Below are 13,208 nucleotides of genomic sequence, written 5' to 3'. Positions count from 1 at the left end.
AAAGTGCAGCACTGAAGCAGGCCCTATCACCCATCTAGTTCATGCTGAAACCATTTAAGCCGCCTACTCCCACTGACCTGCACAGGAAACATAGCCCTTCATATCCCTACCATCCATGTGCCTATCCAAACTTCACTTAAACATTGAAATCGAGCTCGCATGCACCACTTGTACTGGCAGCTCATTGCACAGTCACACGATCCTCTGAGAGAAGAGGTTTCCCCTCATATTCCCCTTAAACTTTTCACCTTTCATCTTTAACCCATGACCTCTGGTTGTAGTTCCACCCAACCTCAGTGGAGAAAGCCTGCTTGCATTTAGCCTATCTATGCCCCTCATAACTTTGTATACCTCTATCAAATCTCTTAATATTCTATGTTCTAAGGAATAAAGTCCAGACCTATTCAATCTTTCCTTATAACTCAGGTCCACAAAACCTGGCAACTTCCTTGTAAATTTTCTCTATACTCTTTCAACCTTGTTTATATTTTTCCTGTATGTAGGTGACCAAGACTGCACACAATACTCCAAATTAGGCCTCACCAACTTCAACATAACATCCCATCTCCTGTACTCAATACTTTGATTTATGAAAGCTAATGTGCCAAAAGCTTTCTTTACTATCTACCTGTGATGCCACTTTCAATGAATTATGGACCTGTATTCCCAGATCCCTTTGTTCTACTGCACTTCTCAGTGCCCTACTGTTCACTGTGTAAGACCTAACCTGGATGGTCCTACCAAAGTACAACGCCTTGCACCTGTCTTCATTAAATTCCATCTGCCATTTTCAACACATTTTCCGAGCTAATTCAGATCCCTCTGCAACCCTTGATAACCTTCATTCCACTACATCCCAGTTTTGGTGTCCAGTTAACCACATTGTCATCCATTTCATTGATACAGATGACAAACAACAAAGGACCCAGCACTGATCCCTGCAGCACACCAATAGTCACAGACCTCCAGACATTGACTACTGCTCTCTGGCTTCTCCCACAAAGCCAACTTACTACCTCCTCTTGAATGCTGAGTGACTGAACCTTCTTGACCAACTTCCCGTGTGGGACCTTTTCAAATGCCTTACTAAAGTCCACATAGACAACATCCACCACCTTGCCTTCATGCATTTCCCTGGTAACTTCCTCAAAAAACTCTAGAAGTTTGGTTAGGTATGACCTACCATGCACGAAACTATGCTTACTACCCTTAATCCATCCATGTCTATCCAAATATTTATATATCCGGTCCTTAGAATGCCTTCCAATAACTTTCCCACAACTGGTGTTAGACTCACCAGCCTGCAATCTCCTGGTTTATGTTCAGAGCCTTTCTTAAACAGTGGAACAAAATTGACTAACCTCCAATCCTCTGATAGCTCTCCTGTTGCTAAGGATGGTTTAAAGATCTCTGCTAGGACCCCAGCCATTTCTGCACTTGCCTTCCGTAGGTCTGAGGGAACACCTTGTCAGGCCCGTTTGCTTCGACAACCAAGGGGGCAGCCTGAACGTGTTGCCACACATTCTGGTGCCAACATAGCATGCCCACAGTGCTCAGCAGAACAACACAGAACACAAGCAACATAACAACAGAAAAACAAGTACTTTTGCCTCTCTCAAACAGTCCTCAAACTCCAGGAAAGATCTTCGGGCCTCCAGACTCCACACTTCAGCCGTTGAGCCTCAACCTGCAGACTACCAACCCCTTTCCACCTTAATGACACCTTTCCTACAGCCTGGTGATCAGAACTGCATGCACAATACTTCAGGTGTGGTCCTACCAACTCTATATTGAACCAAGGGGGTCAGTGGGGGTTGGGCAGCAGTATAAATAGAAGACCCGGTAGGTGCTAAAGAAAGACACAACAGGACAAAGGATTCCTATGGTGTATGGACAACCCTTTCTCTTATCAAAATTGAAAATTGAAGTTAAGTTTATTGTCAAATGCACAAGTACATATATGCCTCAGTGCAATGAAACTTATTGCAGCACCATCACAGACACTTAACATAGCAAGGTTCATACGAAAATAAAACTTGTACACAATTTTTACAAGAAAACAGAATTGGATCAAAAAAGAGTCAATTTTAGTGCAGTGTCTCCATTAAAAATTCACTAACCAGAACAAAGGAGATTGAGGTTAGACCTCACTTGGAGTATAGTGTTCAGTTCTGGTCACCTCATTATAGGAAGGATGTGGAGGCACTGGAGAGGGTCCAGAAGAGGATTACCAGGATGCTGCCAGACTGAAGAAGTGAAGTTGAGTGAGCTGAGGCTCTGCTCTAGAGAGAAGGAAGATGAGAGAATTGATAGAGGTTTCCAAGATGACAGGAGGCATAGATCCTGTGAATAGCCAGATTCTTTCCCCTGGGGTGGAAATGGCTAATATGAGTGCGAGGGGGGGGGGGGAAATTTAAGGAGATTGCAAGAAAGTATAGGGTGGAGGTCACAGGCAAAGTTTTACACAGAGAGTAATGGATGTGTGGAATGCCTTGCCAGGAGAGGTGGTAGAGCTAGATAAATTAGCGACATTTAAGAAACTCTTAGACGGCACATGGATTATAAAAAAATTGGGGTTAATGTAGGAGGGAAGGATTAGATTGATCTCAGAGTAGGTTAATAGGTCGGCACAACGCGGTGGACCCACGAGTTGATATTGTGCTGTAAAACACTATACAGCGCTATACTGTATAGTTCTATGTTCTTATAGCAGGCTATATGATAATGATCGGCCTAGATAGAATGTACACAGGAAAAGGGAACCAAAAATTAGCGGGTATAGATTCAAGCTGAGAGGAGAAAGATTTTCAAACGAACCCGAAGGGCGACTTCATCATACAGAAGGTGGAAGCGCACAAGCAGCAAGCTGCAAGAGAACGTAGTTGAGTCCGGTATAATAACTTAAAAGACATTTGGATAAGTCTATAGATAGGAAAGTTCTGGAACTGGGGTTCCCAACCTTGCTTAATGGTATTGGTCCATGGCATAAAAAGGTTGGGAATCCGTGGTTTAGAAGGATATGGGCCAAACGCTGGAAAATGGGACTAGCTTAGATGGGTACCTTGGTCGGCATGGATGAGTCGGGCCGAAGGGCCTGTACCGTGCCGTATTACTCCATGGCTGTGTTAGGCATAACAACACGAAGAGCGTGGTTCCCGACCTAATCTACCCCCAACCTCCGCCAACTACACGTTCACGGAATAGGCGAGATGTTGGCTGCAGAGTCCGTCGTTTCCTGCGTGTTAATGCTCGCAGAGCACCTTCAGTTGCACTGTGCCATGTGGGTGGGGGTGCTGGTGGGAGGGGGAAGAGGGGGACGATTTTCTGATTCATTCGGGGTAATATGTAGCGATACAATCGGTGGGAATCTCGCCCATTGATACACCGTAGGAACTCGGTACTTCACCACCGCCAATGTGCAGTGCGGCTCAGGAGTTCGCGCCCGTGCGAGCAGGAACTAAGGCGCCCCTGCGAATTGACTCCCGTTATTAATGCCAGGACTGCCTATGTTATTGCTCTAAGAGTGACAGAGCATCACATTGACACACATTCACCCGTCTTGCTGCTTACATTCAAAGCAGTGACCTTTAAAATTGCGTTACTCTAAATTTTGAAGAATTTAGCGCAATTCCCTGCAATTTTTGTTATAAAGAGATCTCACACCCTACTTTAAAGCTGTCTCCTCGCCACAGAGAGCAGGCGCCTGTGCTGTTGTGAGCCCTAAAGGATCCTCCTGGGAACTGCACCATACCCCAGGTGTGAAGTTCGCCGCTAGTTCAGCAAAGAGTTAAAAACGTTGGGATTGGGTTACAGCTAAGGACCATTATAGGATTACCGTGAGCATTGGACAAGCTGTTTCACGCAAGAATGGCGAATACTGAAGCTACACTCGTCAGTCCGCACTCGCCACACTGAGTGTTGGACTGGGGAACGTTTTCTGGCCATACAAATTGTCACAGCCGGAGAGATTCGCTCTCCGTCCCGACCCAGGCTCGTCCCCTGCCTCCTGGGGAGAATCTCTCGCTTCCTCGTTCACTCTGAGAAAGGCTGATTGATTCAGTCGATCCTGGGCAGGCTGGGGAACTTCGAGGTGGATTTAAGGGGAGTTCGTAGCGACCGTGCCACCCAAGACGTCAGCGTTTAACTTGTCTGCAAAGTGCTTGTACAGCCAGCGAGCGTTGTAAGGTGGAGGTTTGCACTGAGGGTAAGTCAGGCTTTGGTTAATCGGGAATAGGGCGAACAACTCGCTTGCTGAATGTCTGTTTTACGCGAAGTCATTTTATGCAAAGAATTTTCTATTTGTTTTTCAATGCGGAAATTGGTGATATTGGTTCCCGGTGAACGGAAGAAAGGAAGTTATAGTCGGTCTCAACATTGTGTGTACTGGTGATTGGTGTAAGATGCGAGTCACCGGCGTCCTGCTAATGTAACTCAACCCGCCCGAGGCTAGTGCCAAGGCAAAGCTACCGCTGTACAGTTACAGACCCACGCTGATGTCACATGCGCCCATTGGCAGTTCCAGCTCTGAACATTTCAAGTGCTTCAGCGACGTTCCCGGACTGGGCTGCTTGAGTGTTGTGTCCCGCCGAACATCTCGGTTTTATTGTTTGTTCTTTACTTCAGTGTGGTTGATAGCACCCTCCCCGGCTCTGTGAAGAGCGAACATTAGTCATCAGTTTTAACTATGGAGAGTTTTAATATCAATGTATTAAAATGCACTCTTTCCACTGTGCAGGTTAGGACAATTTGATAGGTTGCGCGATCTAGGGGTTTTCTCTGAAGCGAAGGAGGATAAGTGGTGACTTGATAGACGTGGACGAGAGGTTTAGATCGAGTGGAGAGCTAGAGACTTCTTTTCCCTAGACAGAAATGGCTAATACGAGGGTGCAGTTTTAAAGTGATTGAAGGGAAGTATAGCGAGGTTGTCAGAGGTAAGTTTTTTTTCACACATTGGTGGGTGCGTGGAACGCCCTGCCGGCAGCAGAAACATTGGGGGCATTTAAGAACTCTTAGGCATATGGATGATAGAAAAATGGAGAGTTATGTAGGAGGGAAGGGTTAGATTGACCTTAGAGTAGGTTAAAGAGTCGGCATGACATCGCTGGGCCGAAAGGCCTGCCTTGTGCTGTATTGTTCTATCTTCTATGTTCAATTGAATCTGGCGTTTGCCCGGAAGGCTCGGAAGTTTAGTTTTAATACAAATCGCCACTAGAAGGCTCTCAAAAGAAAATTAATTTTTAGAATTTTCGGTCCTGGCAGCGAAGACTATTGTAATAGCATGTACACAATGAATATAAACAGTTGTACATAACCGCCACAGGGCTCTTAATGTCGACAATTGAATTTAGTTTTAGAATATAATGTACTGCCTCTTCACCAGTAATTCACTGAATTAGATCTTCCAGCTGTTTCAACGTGGTGGGGCACTGTGACCGCGAGTCCGTTATTTCACTGTAATCTGTTTCAGTTCCATTGCGGTGTCATGTATGCGTTGTATATTGACTGTAGGATTGACATGTTAGCATCCAGATTTTAAAATTCCCATCCATATTCCCCAGTATCTCCGAACCCATAGCTCGTGTAATCTCATTCAGCCTCGCACCTCCTGATCTCCGTAGCCCTCCTTCTGATCTCCAGAGTACTCCTCCTAATCTCTGTAGTCCTCTCCAGATCACCGCGGCCCCCTCCTGGATCCTTGTAGTCCCCTGTGGATCTCTGTCACCCCTTCCATTTCTGTTGTCCCCCTCCAGATGCATGTAGCAATCTCCAGATCTCTGTATCATCCAGATCCGTGCTGACCAAGTTGTCCATAGGAGCAAGTCTCATGTACCTGCATTTGGCTCATATCCCTGCACCCATCCCTTTTCTAGCACAGATGCAATGGGCCAAATGGTTTCCTCTGTGCCCTACTATTCTATGATTCCATTCCTTAACTGTTATGATCTATACTCACAGTAATATTCTATTCAAATTCCTTTTGGCAGCTCAAGGGGTATTTGAAAGTAACTCCTTTAGGTAACCAAAGATTGTTGAAATAATAACTATTTGTAATATTGTATATAGATGTTCCCTTGATGGAACACATTTACAGTAAAAATGGTTTGTTTAATAACATTTTATGATCATACAGGTAAATGGTAACATCAGATTTCTTTCTTATCATTTTTCTGATTTACTGCACGGCCGACAAGGAGAACTGCAGAACAATTAGCAATGTCTTCAAGCTGGTTTCTCTAAGAATGAAGCAATTACCTGCATTGCGTTTGGATGTTACCACCCTGTGGCTTCAGTCAGGCCTCCAGGGTGGAAGTGAGAAAAGGATCATTCAGGATCACTTTTTAAATCCACATCTGTGGAATTCATTGCCATAGACAACTGTGGAGGCCAAGTCACTGGGTATATTTAAAGTGGAGGTTGATATGTTCTTGGTTAGCAAGGGCATCAAAGGTTATCGAGAGAAGGCAGGAGAATGGGGTTGAGAAGATAATAAATCAGCCATGATGGAACAGTAGAACAGACTCAATGGGCTGAATGGTCTAATTCTGGTCCTATGTCTTAAGGCGAGAGTGAATGGGATGAACCTGGTGCAGGAGTTGTAAGCAGAACACCAAAATGATCGGTGGAGAGGTTCAACATTTACATTTCATGGTGTTAGTATTTCAGAGGATCTGTCCTGGGCCCAGCATGGAAGTGCAATTATGAATAAAGCCAGCAGCACCTCTGCTTCCTGAGAAGTTTGTGAAGATTTGGACTGACATCTAAAACTTTGACAAACTTCTTTAGGTGTGTTGGTGAAGAGTATATTGATTGGTTGCATCACAGCCTGGTATGGAAACACCAATACCCTTGAAGTGAAAATCCTACAAAAAGTAAAGGCCCAGTCCATCATGGGTGAAGTCCTCCCTCCCATTGAGCACATCTATACAGATCACCATTGCAGGAAAGCAGCATCCATTATCAAGAACACTCACCACCCATGTCATGTTCCCTTTCCACTGCTGGCATCGGGAAAGTGGTACAGGAGCCTCAGGACCCAACACTGCCAGGTTCAGAAACAGTCATTACGCCCTCAATCATCAGGCTCTTAAACCAGTGGGGATAACTTCACTCGCCTCATCACTGAACTGTTCCCATAACCTATGGACTCACTTTCAAAGACTCATCATCTCACATTCTCGATAATTATTGCTTCATTATTCATTATTATTATTTGCACAGCTTGTGCACATTGGTTGTTTGTCTGTCCTGCTGGGTGTGGTCTTTAATTGATTCTGTTTTGGTTCAAATATGATGACATATATATACTTTGATAATAAATTTACTTTGAACTTTGAAAGGAAAATCTGTGGCATGTAAGCATTGAGGGGAATGAGTCACACTGATCACCATGCTGGTGTGGGTAGAGCCCATAAAAGAAACTTCGGCTGAACATAAGGTCAGGTCCTGATGGGGGTACTGAGTCCTTTCAGTGTGAACAGAATACAAGTTTGATTTTCTATCAACAATGCTATTTTGCTGTTCAACTCCCTTAAACTCTTCAGTGCAGCAACAGATAGAACCCACCAAGCAGGTCCACATGTCCAAATCAAAACTAACACCCGATGCTGGGCATTTCTGTGTCTCTGTATTCTGAGACTGATATCTACTACTGAACCATAGTTTGGAGTATGGATGATTGGTGAAGAAGTCTTGAGCTGAGCAAAAAATATCTGCCGCAATATTCTAGAGACATACAACTTGGAGCAACTTTCAAAGCTACCAACAGCTCTGAGAGTCATTGTAGCTACCAAAGGATAACAACTAGCAACTACAAGGTGAATAGGATCAAAGATCAACTTTAGAACATAGAATATAGAACACTACAGCACAATACAGGCCCTTTTGCCCACAATGTTCCAACTTTTTAACCTACTCTAAGATCAATCTAATGCTTTCCTCCTACATAACCCTCCATTTTTCTATCATCTTTGCTTCAGTTTGTTTGCTATATACTTTTCCATATACAGTGGATTCCAGTTAATTGGGATACATCATGACCAGTACCTTTTGGCCCAATTAAGCGGCTTCCCCAATTAGCCAAAGTTTCATGTAACTAGTTAAAAAGATATAAAGAAGACAAATTACCATTTAATTGAGTAACGAATTATGCTCTTAAAAGCTATTACAGTTCTATAAAGCTGTATTATTTCTTAATAGTAACCAACAGAGGAATTCATCCAGTGTATGCTGCCAATTAACTATAAATGAACTAAGTCAGCATAGACTTTGTTCATATAACCCTTTTGATGAATGCATCCCCCAAATCTTCATCTTCATTGTAACATTCAAGATGATTGTCTATACCTTCAAATTCTTCATAGTGTCTGACTTGTTGAATATGAAATCATTTCATTTTCTCTCCCAGCCATTTCTAGCATTTCCAAGCCTGAGTGTTTGAAACTGCACTGAGTAAAAGTGATCTGAAGTGTCTTATTGTTTATTACTTGCCAACTATGAGTGACAAAAATTGCTGCTTTTGAACACAAGGACACAAATGACACTTTTTAAAAATTATTTGCTCTAAGCACTGGTGTAGTGTCTAATGACCTCATGACGTACACACAACTGACACTAGATAGAAAATGTTTGGTAACAGTCTGCTGATCCACTTCACTGATACAGTGTCCCAAATAAATGAAGGGAATCCTGGCTATTTTCTCGATTTATGTTTGTTCTTTAAGAGTTTTCCCAAATAAGCAGTGCCCCGATTAACTGATGGCCTAATTAACTGGAATCCACTGTATTAAGAATTTGCTGTGGTATTGGTCAGAGCATGATATGCAACAAAAAAAGAACATTCAATAATTACAAAAAAAAAGTTAGTGGTCAAAGAATGGATATGGAATGTGGCTCTCCACTGATACTTACAAAGAAAAAGAATTTCAGAATGTATATTGTATACATATCTCTGATATTAAATGTACCTATTGAAACCTTTTGAAATTGTGCATAAGTACAAAAATACCAGAATGCATTTACAATGTAAACAGTATTATAAAAAGTATTTAAAAGTGCTTACAGTGCAGTGTAATGTTGGAGGTAATAGTCAGAGGGAGGTAGTTGGTGGCGCCAACTGGAATGGTTGAACTCCACCCCCCCCGCCATGCTTAGTGGCTGCTAGCTGTTGCTGCTTAGTGAATTTATGAGGACTGAACACTAATTGTTTGTGTTAATAATAAATCAACTTTTCATGCAACTTGGACAGAGGAGATTGATCCCACGCCCCACCTCCATCTCCCCCCACAACTTGATTTTATGTTCAGCCTAAGCTCACTATACCATCTAATTCCCATACCAACGTGGATTTCAGTGGGACTCATTCCCCCACAACGTGTACATGCCACGAATCTCATTTTGGTGGTTCTCAGTACCAATGCAACACCAGGTGTCACCCCCATCCCCATTCGATCTCACCTTTTGGATTCAGCGACTGTGATCCAGATCCCTTTCTGTGCCCAGCAGGCCAGGCTGAAGGTCACAAGGTGGTGATATCCAAACACGGAGCACCTAATTGGCTTGCTCTGAGAGAAACCAGCTTGCTGCTCTTGCAATACTCCCGGCCTGCCTGGCACCCTGTCAGAAAAATAATAAAAATATTATCTGATGCTCTCATTTACCGGTATGAGAATAAAACATTATTAAACAAATCACTTCTTTAAAGTGTATTCCTTAGAGGGAACATCATAAATGATATTATTGCCAATCACTATTACTTGAATCATCTTTTGATTCTAAGAGTTTCTTCCATATTCCCCTAGAGGTACCAAAAGCAATTTTATTTGAATATTATTATGGGTGTAAATCATTCTAGTACGACACAGAAAGAAAATATTTGGTCCATTGAGTCAGTGTTAACTCCTATGAAGAGCAACTTGCTTCTCAGGTCTTATATCATGGATTAGAACTCAGATCATAGAACACTACAGCAAAGTTTAGTCCCTTCGGCCCCCAATGTGCTGACTTGTTAACCTAGTTTAAGATCAATCTAACCCTTCCCTCCCATAGGATTGTAAAGCCAGCTTCTTTTGAACATGACCATCAAATCTCTTTCCATTAACCGTAAGACAGTCCAATTCAAATCCAAATTACTTAATAGGAGAGTATATCCCTGGTTCTTCGGACAAGCACCTTTTAACCTCTGCTCTCTCATTATCAGCCTTTCAATTGCTGGAAGCAGCCTCCCTTGAAGCACCTCATGTTTAGAAACCCCTTTATTAAATTTCCTCTCTTGGCTCCCTTTCTCTAAAGAGGATCCACAAAATTAAAGATTTTCAAAATTGGTAAATTGGTTTATTATTGTCACATGTACAGTGAAAAACTTGCTTTGCATGCTGTCGATGCAGATCAATACATTATAACAGTGCATTGAAGTAGTACAAAGAACAGAATGCAGGATGAAGTGTCACAGAGAAAATGCAGTGAAGGGAGACAATAAGGTGCAAGGCCATAATGAGGTAGATCGTGGGTTGAAGAGTTCATTTTCACTCCAGAGCCATTCAATGAAATCTTTTCTCTATACTCTCCAAAACAGTGATGTCCTTCCCAACGTGTGGGTGGAGTAATGAACACGATGCTCTAGCTGAGGTCAAATTTGTGTTTTATATAGGTATAGTATAGCTGCCTCTTTCTGTTCATTTACTATAAGCCTTATTTGTTGCTTCTTGTGTATTTTCAGAACATGCACAAAACATCCCGAGACTTCTCCATTTTTGCACCCATTTAAAAAGTATAGTACATGGATATACATGAGGGAGATTAGGAATTTCAGGCAATGTGAGGATTATGAAATAAATTTGCGAAGGTTACTTCCAGTAACTGGGATTATACAGCATGGAAATAGGCCCTTCTGCCCAACTTTCCCATTCTGACCTAGGTGTCCACATTTGCTAGCCCTATTTGTCTGTGTTTGGCCCATATCCCTCTAAATCTTTCCTATCCATATACTTAACAAAATATCTTTTAACTAGCAATGTTGCATACCTTCCTACACTTTGCATACCTTCTGGACCTAAATAAAGTAGTTACTGAGGCAACTACTTTATTGAGGCATATTCATGGTCCTCTGATGCTTTAGACCATCCACTTCAAGGTAAAATGTGTTGTGTGTTCAGAGATGCTCTTCTGCACACAACTGTTGTAACATGTGGTTATCTGAGTTACTGTTGAATTCAACACGGCACATAATGAATGAATGATAAAGTTCCACATGGGTACAGCAGATTGGTGTCAGAGGAGATTGGAAACAAGGACTATCCTACCTAGACAATGAAAAGGCAGGTGCAGCAAGAGTCCATGTGAGTGCCTTTGATATGTAGTAAATAGAAGGAACCAAAGGTTTAGGATTCAAGTTTACTTGTCACACGTACATGGAAACATACAGTGAATTGCATCGTTTGTGTTAACAACAACACACCTAAGGATGTGTTGAGAGCAGCCCGCAACTGTCACCACATATTCCAGTGCCAACATAGCATGCTCACAGCAACACACACAAAATGCTGGAGGAGCTCAGCAGGCCAGGCTGCATCTATGGAAAAGAGCAAATGGTCAACCCTTCGGACCCAGACCCTTCATCAGGATAATGAGCATGTAGCATGCTTGCAACGCTCAGCAAAACCACACAGAACACACCAAGATGAACAAAGCATCACCAGCAAAATAAGCCTAGTGCCTCCCTCTCACCCACACACATACAAGGCAGGCAGCCCACCTTCTGTCTCCTACCTCTAGTGGACTTGGCAACAGATATTGGGCTTCAATCACCCCACTGGACTTACAGAGACTTTCAGTCTCGGGGCTTTGGACATTAAGCTTTGACTTCCATATAGATCAATATATCAATATCCCTATCAATATCTGATCAATATCCCCCCCTCACCCCCCACAACCCCGCCGGCCCTCAATCCTCAGCATCAAGTCTAGGACACACCAATAACCAAACACAAGGCCCCAAATTCTGGACTCGCCAAAGAAGGGACCCTGAACATGGGGCCTCGAACTCCAGTCTCACTGATTTATAAAACCAGGGAATATAGGAACAAGGAGTGTTTCAGGATGGGAACAAGTTTGGCCAGCTGGAGGAGAGTGTTAGCAGAGGGGAGCTGGTTGAGTTAATGCTCAGGGCAGATTTGAGATACAACTATACCACTAGTTTCAGCATCAACTGATGTTAAAAAGTTAGTGTGAATTTGGAGTTGCCACGACTTGCAGAATGAGACTTCCATTTCCTAAAAAGATTATAAGACCATAAGATATAGGAGCAGAATTACACTATTTGGCCCATCAAATCTGCTCCACCATTTCATCATGGCTGATTTAATATCTCTTTCAAATTAATCTCCTACTTTCTCCCTGTAACCTTTGATGCCCTTACCAATCAAGAACCTCCCAATCTGCTTTAAATATACCCAATGCTTTGGTCACCACAGGTGCCTGTGAAAATAAATTCCACAGATTCACCACCAACTAGATTAAAAAAAAATCCTCTTCATCTCTGTTCTATAGGGATATCCTTTTATTCAGAGGCTGTGCACTCTGGTCCTAGTCTCCCCCACTATAGGAAACATCCTCTTGACATCTACTCAATCTATGTCTTTTAATATCCCACAGGTTTCAATGAAGAAAAAAAAGTACATTTACTTTCCTCCAGGATTAACTATACTGCCACCCAACTCCCCCACTCCCCCATCCCTGGATTATATGGTAATCGTATTTGTTGTACAGAGTAAAAATGCTTTGCACCTCCAATGTAAGTGCACTCTTGATCTGCTGAAAAGCTCAAAGTAAGCCTTTAGATTGTGAAACTGAGCTTCTTTTTTTAATTGGTGTGAAGAGAATTAAGAGCAGACATGTGCCAGGATTTGCGATGAAGAGCAGCCTAGATAATGTACATTTAAGCATATTATTAGATTGAACAGAGAGTGCAGGCATGAGTGCCATAATTAGTAGGCCCCAGGCGAGACTGGAGATTGGATTCAGGTTATTTCTGTCAGTTGCTGATTGATTAATTGACTCCCAATGAAGCTGATCAATGTGGCGGCATTTGGTATTGTTTAAAATGAAACTCAGTAAAAATCGGACAAGGATTGGAGATAATTAACTCTTGGAAGCAAGCAGAACTGCCAGAAGAGTGTCACATTAAGTTACTGACTCAAAGTAACTGGTGGAAG

General features: G+C 42.6%; 1 protein-coding gene across 3 annotated transcripts in view; it reads left to right on the top strand.

Annotated features, from left to right (window-relative positions):
• The first annotated feature begins 3,834 nt into the window (after positions 1 to 3,834).
• Positions 3,835 to 13,208, top strand: part of shank2b (SH3 and multiple ankyrin repeat domains 2b) — a 1,221,224-nt gene continuing 1,211,850 nt past the window's right edge. For all 3 annotated transcript variants that reach the window (XM_059976077.1, XM_059976076.1, XM_059976075.1), the window contains exon 1: positions 3,835 to 4,204. The gene's annotated coding sequence lies outside the window, so the exon portion shown is untranslated. The remainder of the gene's footprint in view (positions 4,205 to 13,208) is intronic.

Source organism: Hypanus sabinus, chromosome 7, assembly GCF_030144855.1.
Source record: "Hypanus sabinus isolate sHypSab1 chromosome 7, sHypSab1.hap1, whole genome shotgun sequence".
Classification (NCBI taxonomy): Eukaryota; Metazoa; Chordata; class Chondrichthyes; order Myliobatiformes; family Dasyatidae; genus Hypanus; species Hypanus sabinus.
The sequence above is the reverse complement of the archived record's forward strand: the minus strand, read 5'-3'. Positions and strand labels throughout refer to the sequence as shown.